Below are 21,705 nucleotides of genomic sequence, written 5' to 3' on the forward strand. Positions count from 1 at the left end.
TAGTTTGGGAATATTCAGGTTCTGTTAATAGACTAACAGTGGACTTTTCCATTTGCAGAATATATTGAATGACCAGCAGAGGCAGTGTTGCAGAAGATGATTTCTCTAAGTTGTTGAACCCAAAACAAACAAAAAAAGTTCAGCTGCTTTCCGCTCGATTTACCAATTTACATGGTGAGTCAAACTCTCAATGTACCATTTTGCTTATCCTTAATAGAAGTTCAATGTATCTGATGGCTCTCAGCTCCAATTAGTGTGGTATTACGCATGAATATTATTTGTCAAGACTGAAGCGATATGGATGGCGCCATGGGCATCAGGATAGCTTTTCAAAGATGTTGATTGTCTACAAGGCTGACAATCCTACTTTAAATACTTGTGCTAACAATATGTCAACAGAGGAAATTAGTGTCTTTGAGGTTGAAATGAGGTGTCTTATATTGGAGCAATTGACTTACTCTCGCATGGAGGGAAGCTAATTTAACCTCCCTCCCTTCACACTGCATGTGTGACTCTTATACTCAAGAAGGATTTCTCTTTAGGATACCCTGTGTTCTTGTACCTCCAGACCCCTTTCAAAAGGGGAGCCCAATGCTTTCAATATTGCAGAGTCCTTTCCCATTACACCTCCCACTTGGATTGCAGTCATAAATACAGATTGTTACCTAGTGCGGATTTCCTAATGCCTCATTGTTCTGTGTAATTATCACCCATGGCGCTTGGTCAAATGGTGCCCTGACATCATAATGCTACTGCAACATGTCATCTGAAATGAGGACAAGCAATAGGATTCATTTATCATGGTATTGAAATGGGTAGTAGGAAAGACAGGACTCCAGGCTGAAGGCAAAGATTGTGAAATTAAATAAACAAGGGCATTATATGAGATTTATTCATTAGTTTTATGGTGTCGGTGATCATAATATTCTCATGTTCTCTATAGGTGAACTGATAGGGATTTGCAAGAATGAAGATGTCAGAATATGTTGTTTATAGCTTTTCTCATTCGCACTAACTGTAGCATAAACCTTCCTCCGTAAACTTATCAGATCACTTAATGGTCATTGGTGTACCATAACCTTAAAGAATTGCTGTGAGCAGGGTTCGCTGTCACATGGATAGCAATGAGATCTTTTTATCTACATTCTAATATAGGTGCTAGGGTTGTTTAGAGAGTGGTAGGAAAGGAGGATTAAGATTGACAGGTATGCTAGGTTGAAAATAATATTGAGATTTGCATTTTTTTGAGCTGTGGATTTTCAAATATTATAGACGTTATAGTACTGATTAATAACCCTTTATCAAAATCTGTTTGTTGTTGTGTTGCATAAGTTTGGGAATATTCAGGTTCTGTTAATAGACTAACAGTGGACATTTCCATTTGCAGAATATATTGAATGACCAGCAGAGGCAGTGTTGCAGAAGATGATTTCTCTAAGTTGTTGAACCCAAAACAAACAAAAAAAGTTCAGCTGCTTTCGGCTCAATTTACCAATTTACATGGTGAGTCAAACTCTCAATGTACCATTTTGCTTATCCTTAATAGAAGTTCAATGTATCTGATGGCTCTCAGCTCCAATTAGTGGGGTATTACGCATGAATATTATTTGTCAAGACTGAAGCGATATGGATGGCGCCATGGGCATCAGGATAGCTTGTCAAAGATGTTGATTGTCTACAAGGCTGACAATCCTACTTTAAATACTTGTGCTAACAATATGTCAACAGAGGAAATTAGTGTCTTTGAGGTTGAAGTGAGGTGTCTTATATTGGAGCAATTGACTTACTCTCACATGGAGAGAAGCTAATTTAACCTTCCTCCCTTCACACTGCATGTGTGACTCTTATACTCAAGAAGGATTTCTCTTTAGGATACCCTGTGTTCTTGTACCTCCAGACCCCTTTCAAAAGGGGAGCCCAATGCTTTCAATATTGCAGAGTCCTTTCCCATTACACCTCCCACTTGGCTTGCAGTCATAATTACAGATTGTTACCTAGTGCGGAATTCCTAATGCCTCATTGTTCTGTGTAATTATCACCCATGGCGATTGGTCAAATGGTGCCCTGACATCATAATGCTACTGCAGGATGTCATCTGAAATGAGGACAAGCAATAGGATACATTTATCATGGTATTGAAATGGGTAGTAGGAAAGACAGGACTCCAGGCTGAAGGCAAAGATTGTGAAATTAAATAAACAAGGGCATTATATGAGATTTATTCATTAGTTTTATGGTGTCGGTGATCATAATATTCTCATGTTCTCTATAGGTGAACTGATAGGGATTTGCAAGAATGAAGATGTCAGAATATGTTGTTTATAGCTTTTCTCATTCGCACTAACTGTAGCATAAACCTTCCTCCGTAAATTTATCAGATCACTTAATGGTCATTGGTGTACCATACCCTAAAAGAATTGCTGTGAGCAGGGTTCGCTGTCACATGGATAGCAATGAGATCTTTTTATCTACATTCTAATATAGGTGCTAGGGTTGTTTAGAGAGTGGTAGGAAAGGAGGATTAAGATTGACAGGTATGCTAGGTTGAAAATAATATTGAGATTTGAATTATTTTTGAGCTGTGGATTTTCAAATATTATAGACGTCATAGTACTGATTAATAACCCTTTATCAAAATCTGTTTGTTGTTGTGTTGCATTAGTTTGGGAATATTCAGGTTCTGTTAATAGACTAACAGTGGACTTTTCCATTTTCAGAATATATTGAATGACCAGCAGAGGCAGTGTTGCAGAAGATGATTTCTCTGAGTCGTTAAACCCAAAACAAACAAAAAAAGTTCAGCTGCTTTCGGCTCGATTTACCAATTTACATGGTGAGTCAAACTCTCAATTTACCATTGTGCTTGTCCTTAAAAGAAGTTCAATGCATCTGATGGCTCTCAGCTCCTTTTAGTGGGGTATTACGCATGAATATTATTTGTCAAGACTGAAGCGATATGGATGGCGCCATGGGCATCAGGATAGCTTTTCAAAGATGTTGATTGTCTACAAGGCTGACAATCCTACTTTAAATACTTGTGCTAACAATATGTCAACAGAGGAAATTAGTGTCTTTGAGGTTGAAATGAGGTGTCTTATATTGGAGCAATTGACTTACTTTCGCATGGAGGGAAGCTAATTTAACCTCCCTCCCTTCACACTGCATGTGTGACTCTTATACTCAAGAAGGATTTCTCTTTAGGATACCCTGTGTTCTTGTACCTCCAGACCCCTTTCAAAAGGGGAGCCCAATGCTTTCAATATTGCAGAGTCCTTTCCCATTACACCTCCCACTTGGCTTGCAGTCATAATTACAGATCGTTACCTAGTGCGGAATTCCTAATGCCTCATTGTTCTGTGTAATTGTCACCCATGGCGATTGGTCAAATAGTGCCCTGACATCATAATGCTACTGCAGGATGTCATCTGAAATGAGGGCAAGCAATAGGATACATTTATCATGGTATTGAAATGGGTAGTAGGAAAGACAGGACTCCAGGCTGAAGGCAAAGATTGTGAGATTAAATAAACAAGGGCATTATATGAGATTTATTCATTAGTTTTATGGTGTCGGTGATCATAATATTCTCAGGTTCTCTATAGGTGAACTGATAGGGATTTGCAAGAATGAAGATGTCAGAATATGTTGTTTATAGCTTTTCTCATTCACACTAACTGTAGCATAAACCTTCCTCCGTAAACTTATCAGATCACTTAATGGTCATTGGTGTACCATAACCTAAAAGAATTGCTGTGAGCAGGGTTCGCTGTCACATGGATAGCAATGAGATCTTTTTATCTACATTCTAATATAGGTGCTAGGGTTGTTTAGAGAGTGGTAGGAAAGGAGGATTAAGATTGACAGGTATGCTAGGTTGAAAATAATATTGAGATTTGAATTATTTTTGAGCTGTGGATTTTCAAATATTATAGACGTCATAGTACTGATTAATAACCCTTTATCAAAATCTGTTTGTTGTTGTGTTGCATAAGTTTGGGAATATTCAGGTTCTGTTAATAGACTAACAGTGGACTTTTCCATTTGCAGAATATATTGAATGACCAGCAGAGGCAGTGTTGCAGAAGATGATTTCTCTAAGTTGTTGAACCCAAAACAAACAAAAAAAGTTCAGCTGCTTTCGGCTCAATTTACCAATTTACATGGTGAGTCAAACTCTCAATGTACCATTTTGCTTATCCTTAATAGAAGTTCAATGTATCTGATGGCTCTCAGCTCCAATTAGTGGGGTATTACGCATGAATATTATTTGTCAAGACTGAAGCGATATGGATGGCGCCATGGGCATCAGGATAGCTTTTCAAAAATGTTGATTGTCTACAAGGCTGACAATCCTACTTTAAATACTTGTGCTAACAATATGTCAACAGAGGAAATTAGTGTCTTTGAGGTTGAAATGAGGTATCTTATATTGGAGCAATTGACTTACTCTCGCATGGAGGGAAGCTAATTTAACCTCCCTCCCTTCACACTGCATGTGTGACTCTTATACTCAAGAAGGATTTCTCTTTAGGATACCCTGTGTTCTTGTACCTCCAGACCCCTTTCAAAAGGGGAGCCCAATGCTTTCAATATTGCAGAGTCCTTTCCCATTACACCTCCCACTTGGATTGCAGTCATAATTACAGATCCTTACCTAGTGCGGAATTCCTAATGCCTCATTGTTCTGTGTAATTATCACCCATGGCGATTGGTCAAATGGTGCCCTGACATCATAATGCTACTGCAGGATGTCATCTGAAATGAGGACAAGCAATAGGATACATTTATCATGGTATTGAAATGGGTAGTAGGAAAGACAGGACTCCAGCCTAAAGGCAAAGATTGTGAGAATAAATAAACAAGGGCCTTATATGAGATTTATTCATTAGTTTTATGGTGTCGGTGATCATAATATTCTCAGGTTCTCTATAGGTGAACTGATAGGGATTTGCAAGAATGAAGATGTCAGAATATGTTGTTTATAGCTTTTCTCATTCGCACTAACTGTAGCATAAACCTTCCTCTGTAAACTTATCAGATCACTTAATGGTCATTGGTGTACCATAACCTAAACGAATTGCTGTGAGCAGGGTACTCTGTCACTTGGATAGCAATGAGATCTTTTTATCTACATTCTAATATAGGTGCTAGGGTTGTTTAGAGAGTGGTAGGAAAGGAGGATTAAGATTGACAGGTATGCTAGGTTGAAAATAATATTGAGATTTGAATTCTTTTTGAGCTGTGGATTTTCAAATATTATAGTTGTCATAGTACTGATTAATAACCCTTTATCAAAATCTGTTTGATGTTGTGTTGCATTAGTTTGGGAATATTCAGGTTCTGTTAATGGAATAACAGTGGACTTTTCCATTTGCAGAATATATTGCATGACCAGCAGAGGCAGTGTTGCAGAAGATGATTTCTCCGAGTTGTTGAACCCAAAACAAACAAAAAAAGTTCAGCAGCTTTCGGCTCGATTTACCAATTTACATGGTGAGTCAAACTCTCAATGTACCATTTTGCTTGTCCTTAAAAGAAGTTCAATGCATCTGATGGCTCTCAGCTCCAATTAGTGGGGTATTACGCATGAATATTATTTGTCAAGACTGAAGCGATATGGATGGCGCCATGGGCATCAGGATAGCTTGTCAAAGATGTTGATTGTCTACAAGGCTGACAATCCTACTTTAAATACTTGTGCTAACAATATGTCAACAGAGGAAATTAGTGTCTTTGAGGTTGAAGTGAGGTGTCTTATATTGGAGCAATTGACTTACTCTCACATGGAGAGAAGCTAATTTAACCTTCCTCCCTTCACACTGCATGTGTGACTCTTATACTCAAGAAGGATTTCTCTTTAGGATACCCTGTGTTCTTGTACCTCCAGACCCCTTTCAAAAGGGGAGCCCAATGCTTTCAATATTGCAGAGTCCTTTCCCATTACACCTCCCACTTGGCTTGCAGTCATAATTACAGATTGTTACCTAGTGCGGAATTCCTAATGCCTCATTGTTCTGTGTAATTATCACCCATGGCGATTGGTCAAATGGTGCCCTGACATCATAATGCTACTGCAGGATGTCATCTGAAATGAGGACAAGCAATAGGATACATTTATCATGGTATTGAAATGGGTAGTAGGAAAGACAGGACTCCAGGCTGAAGGCAAAGATTGTGAAATTAAATAAACAAGGGCATTATATGAGATTTATTCATTAGTTTTATGGTGTCGGTGATCATAATATTCTCATGTTCTCTATAGGTGAACTGATAGGGATTTGCAAGAATGAAGATGTCAGAATATGTTGTTTATAGCTTTTCTCATTCGCACTAACTGTAGCATAAACCTTCCTCCGTAAACTTATCAGATCACTTAATGGTCATTGGTGTACCATAACCTTAAAGAATTGCTGTGAGCAGGGTTCGCTGTCACATGGATAGCAATGAGATCTTTTTATCTACATTCTAATATAGGTGCTAGGGTTGTTTAGAGAGTGGTAGGAAAGGAGGATTAAGATTGACAGGTATGCTAGGTTGAAAATAATATTGAGATTTGCATTTTTTTGAGCTGTGGATTTTCAAATATTATAGACGTTATAGTACTGATTAATAACCCTTTATCAAAATCTGTTTGTTGTTGTGTTGCATTAGTTTGGGAATATTCAGGTTCTGTTAATAGACTAACAGTGGACTTTTCCATTTTCAGAATATATTGAATGACCAGCAGAGGCAGTGTTGCAGAAGATGATTTCTCTGAGTCGTTAAACCCAAAACAAACAAAAAAAGTTCAGCTGCTTTCGGCTCAATTTACCAATTTACATGGTGAGTCAAACTCTCAATTTACCATTGTGCTTGTCCTTAAAAGAAGTTCAATGCATCTGATGGCTCTCAGCTCCTTTTAGTGGGGTATTACGCATGAATATTATTTGTCAAGACTGAAGCGATATGGATGGCGCCATGGGCATCAGGATAGCTTTTCAAAGATGTTGATTGTCTACAAGGCTGACAATCCTACTTTAAATACTTGTGCTAACAATATGTCAACAGAGGAAATTAGTGTCTTTGAGGTTGAAGTGAGGTGTCTTATATTGGAGCAATTGACTTACTTTCGCATGGAGGGAAGCTAATTTAACCTCCCTCCCTTCACACTGCATGTGTGACTCTTATACTCAAGAAGGATTTCTCTTTAGGATACCCTGTTGTGAGAAATTGGCCTGGTATATAATGCTCACTAGTTCTTAGTGATCACTTTGTACCATGCCAAGCAACCCTTATGATGATGGTTGTAATTCAACCTTGTAGACCAGTTATCCTAGTGGTAACGTGGACAAAGCAGTCTTAGGCTAAACTCTGAAAGGCATGTGAAGCCAGCTGTTATACCATACACAACCCCCTTGAATACCAAATGAAAGGGACACCACACAGATATATATTGAAAATATATATTGATTTATTAACTATTAAAATCCCCTGGACTCTTTATGAGCACAGAAGCACAAGCGTTAAATCACAAGACAGTTTAAAATACACAAAAGTTGCACAATATGGATGAGCCCTAGGGGCCACCTAAACCATATACTAAATAAGTGGTATAAGAGATACCTAAAGGAAAGTGAAGAGGCCTAGGGCCTTGGGAATCGCTGGAGCTATTCGAGACTGGAGTTAACTAAGTCGGGAAAGGCCCACGGGACTCGGGTGCAGTGTTCAAAGTGCACGCACTTCTCAATACAAAGTCTATGGTGCGTAAAAAGCACAAAGTTAGAAAGTTAGGAACCTTCCGAGTGACCTACGGAGCTGAAACTTAAAACACAGGCCCTTGGGATGTGTACCAGTGCAGGAGCACCGGCGGAGCTGAGTTACCTCACCCACAGGAAGCGGGTGCACAGGGTCGAAGATGTGTCGGGTTTCGTCACGCTGGTCGATGGTGCTTGGAGCTGAAGATGCTGCAGGCGGCTCGATGAGAAGAGTTCCGGTGGATCCAAGGGTGGATCTGAAGAGTTGAAGACCTGAAAGCAGAGGGGACAGTGTTCAAAGTCACTAGCCAGTGACTACCGTGGAACCAGATTGGAACCAGGCGATGTCGGGTGCAAACAGGCGTTGTCGGGTAGTTTCTTTCTGCAGCCACGTGGATACCCGGGGTCGAGGACGTCCAGGAGTCGGTCACGAGCTGTCCCACGTAGGCTTCTCGCTGTTGGCGGTGTCGGCGACCTGATCGGAGCAAACAGGCCTTGGCAAATGCAAGCCACGCAGAAGTTGAAAGATGCTGTTCACTCGGACCAACAAGGTCAGAGCGGGTGCTCCTTTTCACAGGAGCTTGGGTAGGTCTGGAGCAACCAGACCTGCTGTTTAAATCTTCGGGTTCGTCGCCAAGTTGGCCGCTGGCCGCGTGGCTAGTGGCCGGGATGGCGCGTCGAGTGGCACAATGCAAAAGGGCCCCACGCAGATCGTGGAGATGCTGGAGGGCTGATCTTCGGTGCAAGGGCTGCTCGGTGGTGGGGGTTCTCAATCCCCAAAGCACAACGTCGAGGATGCCTCAGAAGCTGCGCAGTCAGCTTTTCGGGTGTCTTTCAAGAGGTCCGGTCCCACGTCACTCGGTGCCTCCACGGGTCCCTTCTTTGCAGGGACTGTGGATCGGGCTCTGAGAGGTCTGGGAATCTGGTTCTTGTCGGGCTCTGGGCTCGGGCTCCGGCGGGAGGCGGCGGCAAAGCAGACGTCGAGTTGCTGGTTGGTACCTGTGTTCACAGGGTGGTCACTCCTTGGCCACAAGGGAGATTCTTCTTCAGTCTTCTGTGCAGCAGAATGTCGAAGTCCAGTCTTCTTCTTAGTTTAAGTTGATTTCGGGTGGTGGGGGTTCTCAATCCCCAAAGCACAACGTCGAGGATGCCTCAGAAGCTGCGCAGTCAGCTTTTCGGGTGTCTTTCAAGAGGTCCGGTCCCACGTCACTCGGTGCCTCCACGGGTCCCTTCTTTGCAGGGACTGTGGATCGGGCTCTGAGAGGTCTGGGAATCTGGTTCTTGTCGGGCTCTGGGCTCGGGCTCCGGCGGGAGGCGGCGGCAAAGCAGACGTCGAGTTGCTGGTTGGTACCTGTGTTCACAGGGTGGTCACTCCTTGGCCACAAGGGAGATTCTTCTTCAGTCTTCTGTGCAGCAGAATGTCGAAGTCCAGTCTTCTTCTTAGTTTAAGTTGATTTCGGGATGATCTGCTGTGCAATGGCACTGCTCCCCCTCTTATTCCAATCTAGGGGGTGGATCACCTACTAGGTCCCTCCTCTGGGAGGAACCAGGAAGGGGGGCGGTTACACCCCCTTTCCTTTGTCCAGCTCCGCGCCAGGACTGGGGCTGGAAGGCCCCAGAACCGGTTTGGGCTGGCCTATGCACGGGGACACCTTGTGTGCCCCGGGCATGTCTGATTCTATTCAGCCCTGTCCTACCCAATACACAAAATCCTGTCTGGGGTGGTGCTCGCACCTCCCAAGGCAGGAAACCCTTTGTCCAGGCCACCATCTGCCGAGTTTCGGTCAGCAGCAGGAGGCCAGACTTGTGTCTGTGGTGGCAGCGTCCATTTTGTGAAGCTGAGGCTCTGTTTAACTTTAACCGGGGTTAAGGCTACGCACATGTCGTGTCCCTCTAGAAGGGTGGAATGCTATCCCCGTCGCCAGAATTGGCGAGGGGATAGTATTCCAATTCGTATGACACCTTACTCGACATGTTTTGATAAAGCCAAACCAAAGTTAGCATTTAACCGCGAGGATTATAATGCACTTAAGAGTATATGGTATGGCAATATCCCGGACCAGCTTAGGGAGTTGTTCCCGACAGCTGCAGACAGGCTCAGCTCATGCCAGAGCACCATCTCACATATTTCCAAGCACTCTGCCTCCAGGATTGATGAGGCCTTCCATAGGAGTGGCTGATAGGAACATATGTGTCCAGTTTAGGGTTAGGCACAGACATACTGTACCTAAGTAAGAGGTGGTTACACCGACTTACCCCAGCTGAGTGATCAGCCAGTTGTGTCAAAGATGGAGGCCAGGCCAGGGGTGGCACAATACGTGCTGCAGCCCCTGGTAGGCCTTGGATACACCTATGCCCTGGGCACCTAGGGTGCACTATTACAGGGGCTCATAAGGTGAACCAGTTCCAATTCGTAATGCACCTAGAGTGCATGGGCATCAATTTAGAGAGAGAACAGCAGGCTGTGGGTCTGATTAGCAGGCCCACAGCCACATTAAGTCAGAAACCAGTGAAGCAAAAAGCAAAAATTTGGGGTGACCATAGGATAGCAGACCCTACTCTCCTACACCTGTGTTCTTGTACCTCCAGACCCCTTTCAAAAGGGGAGCCCAATGCTTTCAATATTGCAGAGTCCTTTCCCATTACACCTCCCACTTGGCTTGCAGTCATAATTACAGATCGTTACCTAGTGCGGAATTCCTAATGCCTCATTGTTCTGTGTAATTGTCACCCATGGCGATTGGTCAAATAGTGCCCTGACATCATAATGCTACTGCAGGATGTCATCTGAAATGAGGGCAAGCAATAGGATACATTTATCATGGTATTGAAATGGGTAGTAGGAAAGACAGGACTCCAGGCTGAAGGCAAAGATTGTGAGATTAAATAAACAAGGGCATTATATGAGATTTATTCATTAGTTTTATGGTGTCGGTGATCATAATATTCTCAGGTTCTCTATAGGTGAACTGATAGGGATTTGCAAGAATGAAGATGTCAGAATATGTTGTTTATAGCTTTTCTCATTCACACTAACTGTAGCATAAACCTTCCTCCGTAAACTTATCAGATCACTTAATGGTCATTGGTGTACCATAACCTAAAAGAATTGCTGTGAGCAGGGTTCGCTGTCACATGGATAGCAATGAGATCTTTTTATCTACATTCTAATATAGGTGCTAGGGTTGTTTAGAGAGTGGTAGGAAAGGAGGATTAAGATTGACAGGTATGCTAGGTTGAAAATAATATTGAGATTTGAATTATTTTTGAGCTGTGGATTTTCAAATATTATAGACGTCATAGTACTGATTAATAACCCTTTATCAAAATCTGTTTGTTGTTGTGTTGCATAAGTTTGGGAATATTCAGGTTCTGTTAATAGACTAACAGTGGACTTTTCCATTTGCAGAATATATTGAATGACCAGCAGAGGCAGTGTTGCAGAAGATGATTTCTCTAAGTTGTTGAACCCAAAACAAACAAAAAAAGTTCAGCTGCTTTCGGCTCAATTTACCAATTTACATGGTGAGTCAAACTCTCAATGTACCATTTTGCTTATCCTTAATAGAAGTTCAATGTATCTGATGGCTCTCAGCTCCAATTAGTGGGGTATTACGCATGAATATTATTTGTCAAGACTGAAGCGATATGGATGGCGCCATGGGCATCAGGATAGCTTTTCAAAAATGTTGATTGTCTACAAGGCTGACAATCCTACTTTAAATACTTGTGCTAACAATATGTCAACAGAGGAAATTAGTGTCTTTGAGGTTGAAATGAGGTATCTTATATTGGAGCAATTGACTTACTCTCGCATGGAGGGAAGCTAATTTAACCTCCCTCCCTTCACACTGCATGTGTGACTCTTATACTCAAGAAGGATTTCTCTTTAGGATACCCTGTGTTCTTGTACCTCCAGACCCCTTTCAAAAGGGGAGCCCAATGCTTTCAATATTGCAGAGTCCTTTCCCATTACACCTCCCACTTGGATTGCAGTCATAATTACAGATCCTTACCTAGTGCGGAATTCCTAATGCCTCATTGTTCTGTGTAATTATCACCCATGGCGATTGGTCAAATGGTGCCCTGACATCATAATGCTACTGCAGGATGTCATCTGAAATGAGGACAAGCAATAGGATACATTTATCATGGTATTGAAATGGGTAGTAGGAAAGACAGGACTCCAGCCTAAAGGCAAAGATTGTGAGAATAAATAAACAAGGGCCTTATATGAGATTTATTCATTAGTTTTATGGTGTCGGTGATCATAATATTCTCAGGTTCTCTATAGGTGAACTGATAGGGATTTGCAAGAATGAAGATGTCAGAATATGTTGTTTATAGCTTTTCTCATTCGCACTAACTGTAGCATAAACCTTCCTCTGTAAACTTATCAGATCACTTAATGGTCATTGGTGTACCATAACCTAAACGAATTGCTGTGAGCAGGGTACTCTGTCACTTGGATAGCAATGAGATCTTTTTATCTACATTCTAATATAGGTGCTAGGGTTGTTTAGAGAGTGGTAGGAAAGGAGGATTAAGATTGACAGGTATGCTAGGTTGAAAATAATATTGAGATTTGAATTCTTTTTGAGCTGTGGATTTTCAAATATTATAGTTGTCATAGTACTGATTAATAACCCTTTATCAAAATCTGTTTGATGTTGTGTTGCATTAGTTTGGGAATATTCAGGTTCTGTTAATGGAATAACAGTGGACTTTTCCATTTGCAGAATATATTGCATGACCAGCAGAGGCAGTGTTGCAGAAGATGATTTCTCCGAGTTGTTGAACCCAAAACAAACAAAAAAAGTTCAGCAGCTTTCGGCTCGATTTACCAATTTACATGGTGAGTCAAACTCTCAATGTACCATTTTGCTTGTCCTTAAAAGAAGTTCAATGCATCTGATGGCTCTCAGCTCCAATTAGTGGGGTATTACGCATGAATATTATTTGTCAAGACTGAAGCGATATGGATGGCGCCATGGGCATCAGGATAGCTTGTCAAAGATGTTGATTGTCTACAAGGCTGACAATCCTACTTTAAATACTTGTGCTAACAATATGTCAACAGAGGAAATTAGTGTCTTTGAGGTTGAAGTGAGGTGTCTTATATTGGAGCAATTGACTTACTCTCACATGGAGAGAAGCTAATTTAACCTTCCTCCCTTCACACTGCATGTGTGACTCTTATACTCAAGAAGGATTTCTCTTTAGGATACCCTGTGTTCTTGTACCTCCAGACCCCTTTCAAAAGGGGAGCCCAATGCTTTCAATATTGCAGAGTCCTTTCCCATTACACCTCCCACTTGGCTTGCAGTCATAATTACAGATTGTTACCTAGTGCGGAATTCCTAATGCCTCATTGTTCTGTGTAATTATCACCCATGGCGATTGGTCAAATGGTGCCCTGACATCATAATGCTACTGCAGGATGTCATCTGAAATGAGGACAAGCAATAGGATACATTTATCATGGTATTGAAATGGGTAGTAGGAAAGACAGGACTCCAGGCTGAAGGCAAAGATTGTGAAATTAAATAAACAAGGGCATTATATGAGATTTATTCATTAGTTTTATGGTGTCGGTGATCATAATATTCTCATGTTCTCTATAGGTGAACTGATAGGGATTTGCAAGAATGAAGATGTCAGAATATGTTGTTTATAGCTTTTCTCATTCGCACTAACTGTAGCATAAACCTTCCTCCGTAAATTTATCAGATCACTTAATGGTCATTGGTGTACCATACCCTAAAAGAATTGCTGTGAGCAGGGTTCGCTGTCACATGGATAGCAATGAGATCTTTTTATCTACATTCTAATATAGGTGCTAGGGTTGTTTAGAGAGTGGTAGGAAAGGAGGATTAAGATTGACAGGTATGCTAGGTTGAAAATAATATTGAGATTTGAATTATTTTTGAGCTGTGGATTTTCAAATATTATAGACGTCATAGTACTGATTAATAACCCTTTATCAAAATCTGTTTGTTGTTGTGTTGCATTAGTTTGGGAATATTCAGGTTCTGTTAATAGACTAACAGTGGACTTTTCCATTTTCAGAATATATTGAATGACCAGCAGAGGCAGTGTTGCAGAAGATGATTTCTCTGAGTCGTTAAACCCAAAACAAACAAAAAAAGTTCAGCTGCTTTCGGCTCGATTTACCAATTTACATGGTGAGTCAAACTCTCAATTTACCATTGTGCTTGTCCTTAAAAGAAGTTCAATGCATCTGATGGCTCTCAGCTCCTTTTAGTGGGGTATTACGCATGAATATTATTTGTCAAGACTGAAGCGATATGGATGGCGCCATGGGCATCAGGATAGCTTTTCAAAGATGTTGATTGTCTACAAGGCATACAATCCTACTTTAAATACTTGTGCTAACAATATGTCAACAGAGGAAATTAGTGTCTTTGAGGTTGAAATGAGGTGTCTTATATTGGAGCAATTGACTTACTTTCGCATGGAGGGAAGCTAATTTAACCTCCCTCCCTTCACACTGCATGTGTGACTCTTATACTCAAGAAGGATTTCTCTTTAGGATACCCTGTGTTCTTGTACCTCCAGACCCCTTTCAAAAGGGGAGCCCAATGCTTTCAATATTGCAGAGTCCTTTCCCATTACACCTCCCACTTGGCTTGCAGTCATAATTACAGATCGTTACCTAGTGCGGAATTCCTAATGCCTCATTGTTCTGTGTAATTGTCACCCATGGCGATTGGTCAAATAGTGCCCTGACATCATAATGCTACTGCAGGATGTCATCTGAAATGAGGGCAAGCAATAGGATACATTTATCATGGTATTGAAATGGGTAGTAGGAAAGACAGGACTCCAGGCTGAAGGCAAAGATTGTGAGATTAAATAAACAAGGGCATTATATGAGATTTATTCATTAGTTTTATGGTGTCGGTGATCATAATATTCTCAGGTTCTCTATAGGTGAACTGATAGGGATTTGCAAGAATGAAGATGTCAGAATATGTTGTTTATAGCTTTTCTCATTCACACTAACTGTAGCATAAACCTTCCTCCGTAAACTTATCAGATCACTTAATGGTCATTGGTGTACCATAACCTAAAAGAATTGCTGTGAGCAGGGTTCGCTGTCACATGGATAGCAATGAGATCTTTTTATCTACATTCTAATATAGGTGCTAGGGTTGTTTAGAGAGCGGTAGGAAAGGAGGATTAAGATTGACAGGTATGCTAGGTTGAAAATAATATTGAGATTTGAATTATTTTTGAGCTGTGGATTTTCAAATATTATAGACGTCATAGTACTGATTAATAACCCTTTATCAAAATCTGTTTGTTACTGTGTTGCATTAGTTTGGGAATATTCAGGTTCTGTTAATAGACTAACAGTGGACTTTTCCATTTGCAGAATATATTGAATGACCAGCAGAGGCAGTGTTGCAGAAGATGATTTCTCTAAGTTGTTGAACCCAAAACAAACAAAAAAAGTTCAGCTGCTTTCCGCTCGATTTACCAATTTACATGGTGAGTCAAACTCTCAATGTACCATTTTGCTTATCCTTAATAGAAGTTCAATGTATCTGATGGCTCTCAGCTCCAATTAGTGTGGTATTACGCATGAATATTATTTGTCAAGACTGAAGCGATATGGATGGCGCCATGGGCATCAGGATAGCTTTTCAAAGATGTTGATTGTCTACAAGGCTGACAATCCTACTTTAAATACTTGTGCTAACAATATGTCAACAGAGGAAATTAGCGTCTTTGAGGTTGAAATGAGGTGTCTTATATTGGAGCAATTGACTTACTCTCGCATGGAGGGAAGCTAATTTAACCTCCCTCCCTTCACACTGCATGTGTGACTCTTATACTCAAGAAGGATTTCTCTTTAGGATACCCTGTGTTCTTGTACCTCCAGACCCCTTTCAAAAGGGGAGCCCAATGCTTTCAATATTGCAGAGTCCTTTCCCATTACACCTCCCACTTGGATTGCAGTCATAAATACAGATTGTTACCTAGTGCGGATTTCCTAATGCCTCATTGTTCTGTGTAATTATCACCCATGGCGCTTGGTCAAATGGTGCCCTGACATCATAATGCTACTGCAACATGTCATCTGAAATGAGGACAAGCAATAGGATTCATTTATCATGGTATTGAAATGGGTAGTAGGAAAGACAGGACTCCAGGCTGAAGGCAAAGATTGTGAAATTAAATAAACAACGGCATTATATGAGATTTATTCATTAGTTTTATGGTGTCGGTGATCATAATATTCTCATGTTCTCTATAGGTGAACTGATAGGGATTTGCAAGAATGAAGATGTCAGAATATGTTGTTTATAGCTTTTCTCATTCGCACTAACTGTAGCATAAACCTTCCTCCGTAAACTTATCAGATCACTTAATGGTCATTGGTGTACCATAACCTTAAAGAATTGCTGTGAGCAGGGTTCGCTGTCACATGGATAGCAATGAGATCTTTTTATCTACATTCTAATATAGGTGCTAGGGTTGTTTAGAGAGTGGTAGGAAAGGAGGATTAAGATTGACAGGTATGCTAGGTTGAAAATAATATTGAGATTTGAATTATTTTTGAGCTGTGGATTTTCAAATATTATAGACGTCATAGTATTGATTAATAACCCTTTATAAAAATCTGTTTGTTGTTGTGTTGCATTAGTTTGGGAATATTCAGGTTCTGTTAATAGACTAACAGTGGACTTTCCCATTTGCAGAATATATTGAATGACCAGCAGAGGCAGTGTTGCAGAAGATGATTTCTCTGAGTTGTTGAACCCAAAACAAACAAAAAAAGTTCAGCAGCTTTCGGCTCGATTTACCAATTTACATGGTGAGTCAAACTCTCAATTTACCATTTTGCTTGTCCTTAAAAGAAGTTCAATGCATCTGATGGCTCTCAGCTCCTTTTAGTGGGGTATTACGCATGAATATTATTTGTCAATACTGAAGCGATATGGATGGCGCCATGGGCATCAGGATAGCTTTTCAAAGATGTTGATTGTCTACAAGGCTGACAATCCTACTTTAAATACTTGTGCTAACAATATGTCAACAGAGGAAATTAGTGTCTTTGAGGTTGAAATGAGGTGTTTTATATTGGAGCAATTGACTTACTCTTGCATGGAGGGAAGCTAATTTAACCTCCCTCCCTTCACACTGCATGTGTGACTCTTATACTCAAGAAGGATTTCTCTTTAGGATACTCTGTGTTCTTGTACCTCCAGACCCCTTTCAAAAGGGGAGCCCAAATGCTTTCAATATTGCAGAGTCCTTTCCCATTACACCTCCCACTTGGCTTGCAGTCATAATTACAGATCGTTACCTAGTGCGGAATTCCTAATGCCTCATTGTTCTGTGTAATTGTCACCCATGGCGATTGGTCAAATAGTGCCCTGACATCATAATGCTACTGCAGGATGTCATCTGAAATGAGGGCAAGCAATAGGATACATTTATCATGGTATTGAAATGGGTAGTAGGAAAGACAGAACTCCAGGCTGAAGGCAAAGATTGTGAGATTAAATAAACAAGGGCATTATATGAGATTTATTCATTAGTTTTATGGTGTCGGTGATCATAATAATCTCAGGTTCTCTATAGGTGAACTGATAGGGATTTGCAAGAATGAAGATGTCAGAATATGTTGTTTATAGCTTTTCTCATTCGCACTAACTGTAGCATAAACCTTCCTCCGTAAACTTATCAGATCACTTAATGGTCATTGGTGTACCATAACCTAAAAGAATTGCTGTGAGCAGGATTCTCTGTCACTTGGATAGCATTGAGATCTTTTTATCTACATTCTAATATAGGTGCTAGGGTTGTTTAGAGAGTGGTAGGAAAGGAGGATTAAGAATGACAGGTATGCTAGGTTGAAAATAATATTGAGATTTGCATTTTTTTGAGCTGTGGATTTTCAAATATTATAGACGTCATAGTACTGATTAATAACCCTCTATCAAAATCTGTTTGTTGTTGTGTTGCATTAGTTTGGGAATATTCAGGTTCTGTTAATAGACTAACAGTGGACTTTTCCATTTGCAGAATATATTGAATGACCAGCAGAGGCAGTGTTGCAGAAGATGATTTCTCTGAGTTGTTGAACCCAAAACAAACAAAAAAAGTTAAGCTGCTTTCGGCTCGATTTACCAATTTACATGGTGAGTCAAACTCTCAATGTACCATTTTGCTTGTCCTTAAAAGAAGTTCAATGCATCTGATGGCTCTCAGCTCCAATTAGTGGGGTATTACGCATGAATATTATTTGTCAAGACTGAAGCGATATGGATGGCGCCATGGGCATCAGGATAGCTTGTCAAAGATGTTGATTGTCTACAAGGCTGACAATCCTACTTTAAATACTTGTGCTAACAATATGTCAACAGAGGAAATTAGTGTCTTTGAGGTTGAAGTGAGGTGTCTTATATTGGAGCAATTGACTTACTCTCACATGGAGAGAAGCTAATTTAACCTTCCTCCCTTCACACTGCATGTGTGACTCTTATACTCAAGAAGGATTTCTCTTTAGGATACCCTGTGTTCTTGTACCTCCAGACCCCTTTCAAAAGGGGAGCCCAATGCTTTCAATATTGCAGAGTCCTTTCCCATTACACCTCCCACTTGGCTTGCAGTCATAATTACAGATTGTTACCTAGTGCGGAATTCCTAATGCCTCATTGTTCTGTGTAATTATCACCCATGGCGATTGGTCAAATGGTGCCCTGACATCATAATGCTACTGCAGGATGTCATCTGAAATGAGGACAAGCAATAGGATACATTTATCATGGTATTGAAATGGGTAGTAGGAAAGACAGGACTCCAGCCTGAAGGCAAAGATTGTGAAATTAAATAAACAAGGGCATTATATGAGATTTATTCATTAGTTTTATGGTGTCGGTGATCATAATATTCTCATGTTCTCTATAGGTGAACTGATAGGGATTTGCAAGAATGAAGATGTCAGAATATGTTGTTTATAGCTTTTCTCATTCGCACTAACTGTAGCATAAACCTTCCTCCGTAAACTTATCAGATCACTTAATGGTCATTGGTGTACCATACCCTAAAAGAATTGCTGTGAGCAGGGTTCGCTGTCACATGGATAGCAATGAGATCTTTTTATCTACATTCTAATATAGGTGCTAGGGTTGTTTAGAGAGTGGTAGGAAAGGAGGATTAAGATTGACAGGTATGCTAGGTTGAAAATAATATTGAGATTTGAATTATTTTTGAGCTGTGGATTTTCAAATATTATAGACGTCATAGTACTGATTAATAACCCTTTATCAAAATCTGTTTGTTGTTGTGTTGCATTAGTTTGGGAATATTCAGGTTCTGTTAATAGACTAACAGTGGACTTTTCCATTTGCAGAATATATTGAATGACCAGCAGAGGCAGTGTTGCAGAAGATGATTTCTCTAAGTTGTTGAACCCAAAACAAACAAAAAAAGTTCAGCTGCTTTCCGCTCGATTTACCAATTTACATGGTGAGTCAAACTCTCAATGTACCATTTTGCTTATCCTTAATAGAAGTTCAATGTATCTGATGGCTCTCAGCTCCAATTAGTGTGGTATTACGCATGAATATTATTTGTCAAGACTGAAGCAATATGGATGGCGCCATGGGCATCAGGATAGCTTTTCAAAGATGTTGATTGTCTACAAGGCTGACAATCCTACTTTAAATACTTGTGCTAACAATATGTCAACAGAGGAAATTAGTGTCTTTGAGGTTGAAATGAGGTGTCTTATATTGGAGCAATTGACTTACTCTCGCATGGAGGGAAGCTAATTTAACCTCCCTCCCTTCACACTGCATGTGTGACTCTTATACTCAAGAAGGATTTCTCTTTAGGATACCCTGTGTTCTTGTACCTCAAGACCCCTTTCAAAAGGGGAGCCCAATGCTTTCAATATTGCAGAGTCCTTTCCCATTACACCTCCCACTTGGATTGCAGTCATAAATACAGATTGTTACCTAGTGCGGATTTCCTAATGCCTCATTGTTCTGTGTAATTATCACCCATGGCGCTTGGTCAAATGGTGCCCTGACATCATAATGCTACTGCAACATGTCATCTGAAATGAGGACAAGCAATAGGATTCATTTATCATGGTATTGAAATGGGTAGTAGGAAAGACAGGACTCCAGGCTGAAGGCAAAGATTGTGAAATTAAATAAACAAGGGCATTATATGAGATTTATTCATTAGTTTTATGGTGTCGGTGATCATAATATTCTCATGTTCTCTATAGGTGAACTGATAGGGATTTGCAAGAATGAAGATGTCAGAATATGTTGTTTATAGCTTTTCTCATTCGCACTAACTGTAGCATAAACCTTCCTCCGTAAACTTATCAGATCACTTAATGGTCATTGGTGTACCATAACCTTAAAGAATTGCTGTGAGCAGGGTTCGCTGTCACATGGATAGCAATGAGATCTTTTTATCTACATTCTAATATAGGTGCTAGGGTTGTTTAGAGAGTGGTGGGAAAGGAGGATTAAGATTGACAGGTATGCTAGGTTGAAAATAATATTGAGATTTGAATTATTTTTGAGCTGTGGATTTTCAAATATTATAGACGTCATAGTATTGATTAATAACCCTTTATAAAAATCTGTTTGTTGTTGTGTTGCATTAGTTTGGGAATATTCAGGTTCTGTTAATAGACTAACAGTGGACTTTCCCATTTGCAGAATATATTGAATGACCAGCAGAGGCAGTGTTGCAGAAGATGATTTCTCTGAGTTGTTGAACCCAAAACAAACAAAAAAAGTTCAGCAGCTTTCGGCTCGATTTACCAATTTACATGGTGAGTCAAACTCTCAATTTACCATTTTGCTTGTCCTTAAAAGAAGTTCAATGCATCTGATGGCTCTCAGCTCCTTTTAGTGGGGTATTACGCATGAATATTATTTGTCAATACTGAAGCGATATGGATGGCGCCATGGGCATCAGGATAGCTTTTCAAAGATGTTGATTGTCTACAAGGCTGACAATCCTACTTTAAATACTTGTGCTAACAATATGTCAACAGAGGAAATTAGTGTCTTTGAGGTTGAAATGAGGTGTTTTATATTGGAGCAATTGACTTACTCTTGCATGGAGGGAAGCTAATTTAACCTCCCTCCCTTCACACTGCATGTGTGACTCTTATACTCAAGAAGGATTTCTCTTTAGGATACTCTGTGTTCTTGTACCTCCAGACCCCTTTCAAAAGGGGAGCCCAAATGCTTTCAATATTGCAGAGTCCTTTCCCATTACACCTCCCACTTGGCTTGCAGTCATAATTACAGATCGTTACCTAGTGCGGAATTCCTAATGCCTCATTGTTCTGTGTAATTGTCACCCATGGCGATTGGTCAAATAGTGCCCTGACATCATAATGCTACTGCAGGATGTCATCTGAAATGAGGGCAAGCAATAGGATACATTTATCATGGTATTGAAATGGGTAGTAGGAAAGACAGGACTCCAGGCTGAAGGCAAAGATTGTGAGATTAAATAAACAAGGGCATTATATGAGATTTATTCATTAGTTTTATGGTGTCGGTGATCATAATAATCTCAGGTTCTCTATAGGTGAACTGATAGGGATTTGCAAGAATGAAGATGTCAGAATATGTTGTTTATAGCTTTTCTCATTCGCACTAACTGTAGCATAAACCTTCCTCCGTAAACTTATCAGATCACTTAATGGTCATTGGTGTACCATAACCTAAAAGAATTGCTGTGAGCAGGATTCTCTGTCACTTGGATAGCATTGAGATCTTTTTATCTACATTCTAATATAGGTGCTAGGGTTGTTTAGAGAGTGGTAGGAAAGGAGGATTAAGAATGACAGGTATGCTAGGTTGAAAATAATATTGAGATTTGCATTTTTTTGAGCTGTGGATTTTCAAATATTATAGACGTCATAGTACTGATTAATAACCCTCTATCAAAATCT

The sequence above is a fragment of the Lissotriton vulgaris genome, chromosome 11 (assembly GCF_964263255.1).
Source record: "Lissotriton vulgaris chromosome 11, aLisVul1.2, whole genome shotgun sequence".
Classification (NCBI taxonomy): domain Eukaryota; kingdom Metazoa; phylum Chordata; class Amphibia; order Caudata; family Salamandridae; genus Lissotriton; species Lissotriton vulgaris.